The sequence below is a fragment of the Sus scrofa genome, chromosome 9, assembly GCF_000003025.6.
Source record: "Sus scrofa isolate TJ Tabasco breed Duroc chromosome 9, Sscrofa11.1, whole genome shotgun sequence".
Lineage (NCBI taxonomy): Eukaryota > Metazoa > Chordata > Mammalia > Artiodactyla > Suidae > Sus > Sus scrofa.
Window position 1 is genome coordinate 63,098,700 of NC_010451.4, and position 6,000 is coordinate 63,104,699.

The window sequence follows — 6,000 nt, forward strand, 5'->3', positions numbered from 1 at the left end:
GAACTCTATCCAACCGCTTGGAATGGAACAGGAGGGTGGATGACGTGAGAGCAGAAACTGACAAAACATAGTAAATCAACTCTAGTACCTTTAAAAACATTACAGGCACCCATAAGCTCATGGCAACTTAACTGACAACATCCCGTAGAAGGAGGTCAACAACATCTCCACTGATTTGTGAATTCATTTGAGAAAGAGGTCAGGGGGGTAGAGAGAGTAGGGACAGGAAAAGAACGAGAGACAAGAACAAAGCCAGAAAGAAATACAGAGAAAGAGCAGAGAGAAAGAGCACCGAGAGACAGCAAGAATGAACACAGGGAAAGGAGAGCTAGTAGAACTCCCGCAATTGTCCTGAGCTGATCTCTATGTTAGAACCCAGTCACCAGAGTCCATCCACTCTGGAAAGATGAGGGTTACATGTGGATGTTTGACCCAGAAGCAAGAAAGCCCCAGGAGCCATTGTGGGGACATCATGCCACAGAGGCTGAGAAGAGGCACTTGGACTGGAACCTAAATATATACCACTTGAGGTGGACCTGGAAGGTTGTGTGCCAGAGGAGTGATCTCTGAATTTTATTGAATTTCAACCCTCCCATGGGGGGAGTAGGAAATGGGCAGAAATGGGACTTTCCCTAGATCCTAGAGCAGACCCAGGCCTGTCTCTCTTATATTTTGGGCCAGGCCAGACCTTTACATCCCCTTTCCTTCACCAAGTCTGTGCATGAGCTCCATGGCATTACCAGCCCAGTGGGTTTGAAAGGCACTGTCAGTTGTTCTCGTTCTATGTACCTGATGGCTTCCATGGGAAGTAGAGGGCGGAATGACCACTGTGCAGAGGGAGGATGGGGAGATCCTGAGAGGAATGTAGCTGGTCCACGCTCACACGACTGGTAAGCAGAGGAAGCTGGGTCTGAAGCCCATCGCAACCTCAGGGTTGGGGCCCTGGTGGCACCCAGGCCTCCCAGAGATTTGGGGGTGGGCTGTGTGTGTGTCAGTGGGCTTGGACTTGGCCCACAGTATGGGGTGAGCACTCAGCATCCCAGACATGTCTTTGGGCACCTTTCTGTAAGGTAAGAAGGAAGCCTGGGTAAGGAGCCTCAGGCAGTGATTTCCTTTCCCTGGCAAGAAAGGCCAAGAGAACTTGCAACCTGGGTAACCAGGGACCCACACTCTAGACAAGACCCCTTCACATTTCACTTCATTGGAGAACCTCAAGGGAACATGCGGTATTGTGGCCTTGGGGAAGCCAGCAGTAACAGCTGGTATCAACGGTGGTAGGCACTGAGTCAGGTCTCACTTGAGGTGCCTTTGGCCCTTTGCCCGGAGGAAACCAAAGGCCCAAGCAGAGCCCAAGGCTAGGGAAGTCCAGGACAAGCCACTAGTCTGACCTCAGCTAGGTAGCCCTCTCTGCCCTCTCAGGATATGTGGAGGTGGGGGCAGGGAGGGTGGAGGAGGAGTGGGTCTGCCTCTACGCTGATGGCAGGTCAGAAGCCTGGTGGGCAGGTGATGTCCAAAGCCCAGGTCAAAGCTGGCTGCTTGAGGCTATGGAGAGCTAGAGCAACACCCTTCAGGCCAAGATTTATCCCAAGCCCTCTAGGCATATCTCTTTCTACCTGGGTGGATATCTGAGCAGACACACATGTGGACCTGATTTGGAAGAAGGTTGAGTGGGCTGAAGCAGCAGCGAGGATAGCCAGGCAGGACTCTGATACCTCTGGGATGGAATGACTGCTGGTCTTGTGGGTGCAGATCCCCACACCAGAGCTTGGCAATGGCCTGGTTGATGGGGACACCCAATCTCTCTCTGTGAGTGAGGGGCTGGTGAGCCACACCACCACTGAGAGCCAGTTCACGCCTGAGTCTGCCTCTGCCCCTGCAGGAAACCCAGAGGCAAGACAGTATCTTGCCCCTGCTCTGGCAAGATATCCACAGTGAGGTGAGGCTCCACAGCAACAAGAAGAAATGGCACCTGATGCTGCAGGACACCCAGAGCCTGGTCATCTCCTGCAGGGAGAACAAGCACCTGCTCCTGCATTAGACCATCAACCCAATGAAGATTGACCACCCCTCAAGAGAGAACGTGCTCCTGGGCCTGCACGAGACCAAGACCCAGGTCCAGAACTAATACCCCTGGTGGGTGAACCCGGAGCTACTCTTCCTCCTGTTCCTGCACTGGTAGGAGCCACGTCAGCAGTCACTGAGCCCATGGGCCCAATGGCTCTGCAACCACTCTCACTGTCAGCTCTAGTTCTACACCACGGCCCCACACCCAAACCCGATCTTTACTTCATTCTACATGGCATATTTTCTGGGTTTTTATTTATTTGATTCCTTCTTTCTTTCTTTCTTGCCGGAGATAGTGTGGAGAAAAGGGAACCCTCCTACACTTTTAGTGGGAATATACGCCGTTACAATCAATATGGAAAACCGAATGGATGCACCTCAGAAAACTCCCCATAGAACTACCACATTATCAAGCAATCACACTCCTGGGCCTATATCAGGACAAACTTTCATTGAAAAAGATACATGCACCCCTATGATCCTTGCAGCATTATTCACAACAGCCAAGATATGGAAATAACCTAAGTGTACATAGATTAATGAATGGATGAACAAGATGTGGTACATATACATGATGGACCTCTACACAGCTATAAAATCAAAAAATAATGCCATCTGCAGCAACATGGATGCTCTCACACTAAGTGAAGCTAGTCCAAAAGAGAAAGCCAAATTCCATATGATGTCACTTATATCTGGCATCTAATATATGGCACAAATGAAGCCATCTACATAAAGAAACAAACTCATGGACAGGGAGGACACACATGTGGTTGTCAAAGAGTGGGGAGGGCATTGGATGGACTGGGAGTGTGGGGTTAGTAGGTGCATTTGGAGTGGACAAGCAATGAGTCCCGCTGTATAGCACATAGAACTACATCCAATCACTTGTGATGGAACATGATGAAGGATAACGTGAGAAAAAGAATGCATATATGTGTATTACTAGGTCACTGTGTTGACAGCAGAAATTGACAGAACATGAGAAGTCAACTATCATTTAAATAATTTCTTTAACAAAATAGATAACAGGAAAATTGTCCAGCTCAGGATATCTACTCTATACTGTGTGATAACCAACATGGGAATAGAATATGAAGAGGAATGGTCATAAAAACATGTATAACCGATCTAAAGTGCCGTCCATCTGAAATTAACATACTAGGTCACTGTGCTGTACCACAGAAATTGACAAAACATGAGAAGTCAACTATCATTTAAATAATTTCTTTAAAAATATAGATAAAAAGGACCAACAGTCTAGCACAGGAAAATTTTCTCTATACTGTGATAACCTACATGGGAATAGAATCTGAAGAGGAATGGATATATGAACATGTATAACTGATCTACATGGCTGTCAATCTGAAAATAACAACTCTGTTAGTTAACCCTATTCAAATAAAAATTAAAAAAAAAAGACACAGAGTGGCTGAATGAATGGAAAACTAGACCCTTATCCATGCTGTCTATGAGAAACTCACTTTGGGCAAGAGGATGGAAAAAGAATTAATAAATACCTAGAATTAGCACGTTAATTTCTAGGTCCACCTATGTTGCTAAAAATGCCAGTATTTCATTTTCTTAATGGCTATGACATATTCCTTGTGTATATGGAAGACATCTTCCAGATCCACTCCTCTGTTGATGGACATTTAAGTTGTTTCCATCATTTGGCTATTGTAAAGATTGCTGCCCTTGCAGCACATCGGAGGACATGTGTCTTTGCGAGTCATGGTTTTATCTGGATAAATGCCCAGAGTGGGATTGCTGGATCAAATGGTAGTTCTAGGTTTAGTTTTCTGAGGACTCTGTGTACTGCTTTCCACAGTGGTTGCACCAGTGTAGAGTCCCACCAACAGTGTACTAGGGTTCCTTTTTCTCCACAGCCTCTCCAGCAATTATTGTGTGTAGACTTTTGGATGCTGGCCATTCGGGCTGGTGTAAGGTGGCACCTCATTGTGGTTTTGATTTGCATTGCTCTAAGCATGAGTGATGTTGAACAACATTTCATGTGTTTTTTGGCCATCTGTATGTCTTCTTTGGAGACCTGTATGTTTAGATCTTCTGCCCATTTTTGGATGGGGTTGTTTGTTTTTTAGTATGGAGCTTCAGAAGGTGTTTATAACTTTTGGAGATGAGTCCCTTGTCTGTGGATTCACTTGCGAAGATTTTCTCCCATCCTGTGGGTTGTCTTGTCATTTTGTTTAGGCTTTCCATTGCTGTGCAGAAACGTTTATGTTTGCTTAGGTCCCATTTGTTTATTTTTGTTTTTATTGTCAATGCTCTTTAAGAGGTGCATCTGGGAAGATGTTGCTGTCGTTTATGTCATGGAATGTTTGGCCTATGTTTTCCTCTAAGTGTTTGAGAGTGTCTGGTCTTATGTCTAGGTCTTTAACCTGTTTGGAGTTTATTTTTGTGTATGATGTTAGGGAGTGTTCTCATTTCATTCTTTTCCATGTGGCTGTCCAGTTTTCCCCGCACCACTTACTGAACAAGCTGTCCTTTCTCCATTGTATACTCTTGCCTCCTTTGTCATAGAGGAGTTGGCTGTAGGTGCGTGGGTTGAATTCTGGGCTTTCTATCCTGTTCCACTGATGGATATTTCCATCTTTGTGCCAGTACCATACAGTTTTGATGATTGTTGCTTTGTAGTATCGCCTTAAGTCAGGGAGCCTGATTCCTCCAGCTCCATTTTTCTTTTTCAGGATGTCTTTGGCTATTCTGGGTCTTCTGTGCTTCCAAACAATCTTTGAAATATTTTTTTTTTGGTTTTTGTGAAAAATGTCCTGGGTCATTTGATGGGGATTGCATGGAATCTGTAGATTGCCTTAGGTAGTATATTCATTTTGATAATATTAACTCTTCCCTTCCACAAGCATGGTATCTCTTTCCATCTGTTTGTGTCATCTTTGGTTTTCTTCTGAGTCTTATAATTTTCATAGTACAGGTCTTTTGTCTCTTGAGGTAGTTTTACTCCTAGGTATTTTTTTTCTTTTGGATCTGATGGTAAACAGGATTGCTTCCCCAAGTTCTCTTTCAGCTCTTTCAGTTCTGGTGTATAGGAATGCCATTGATTTCTGGGTATTAATTTTGTATCCTGCGACTTTGCTAAATTAATCAATGAGCTCTAACAGTTTTCTGGTTGAGTCTTTAGGATTCTCTAGGTATAGTATGATGTCATCTGCAAATAGGGATAGTTTACTTCTTCCTTTCCAATTTGGATTACTTTTTATTTATTTTACTTCTCTGACTGCCATGGCTAGGACTTCCAAAACTATGTTGAAGAGTCGTGGTGAGAGCGGACATCCTTGTCTTGTTCCTGATCTCAGAAGGACTTCTTTCAGCTTTTCACCATTGAGAATGATGTTTGCTGTGGTTTTGTCATATGTGGCCTTTATTAGGTTAAGATAGGTTCCCACCATGCCCACTTTCTGAAGAGTTTTTATCAGAAATGAGTGTTGGATTTGGACAAAGGCTTTTTCCATGTCTATTGAGAGGATCCTATGGTTTTTAGTCTTCAGCTTGTTAATGGGGTGTATCACACGGATGGATTTGTGGATATTGAAGAAACATTGGATGTCTGGGATAAATCCCACTTGATCGTGATGTACAATCCTTTTAATGTATTGTTGGATGTGGTTTGCTAGTATTTTGTTGAGGATTTTTGCATTGATGTTCATCAGTGAAATTGGCCTGAAGTTTTCTTTTTTTGTGGTAACTTTGTCTGGTTTTGGTATCTGGGTGATGGTGGCCTCATAGAATGAGTTTGGGAATGTCACTTCCTCTGCAATTTTTTAAAAATAGTTTCAGAAGGAGAGGTGTTAGCTCTTCTCTAAATGTTTGATAGACTTCACCTCTGAAGCCATCTGGTCCTGGACTTTTGTTGGTTGGAAGTTTTTAATCCCAGTTTCAATTTCAGTTCTTGTGATTGGT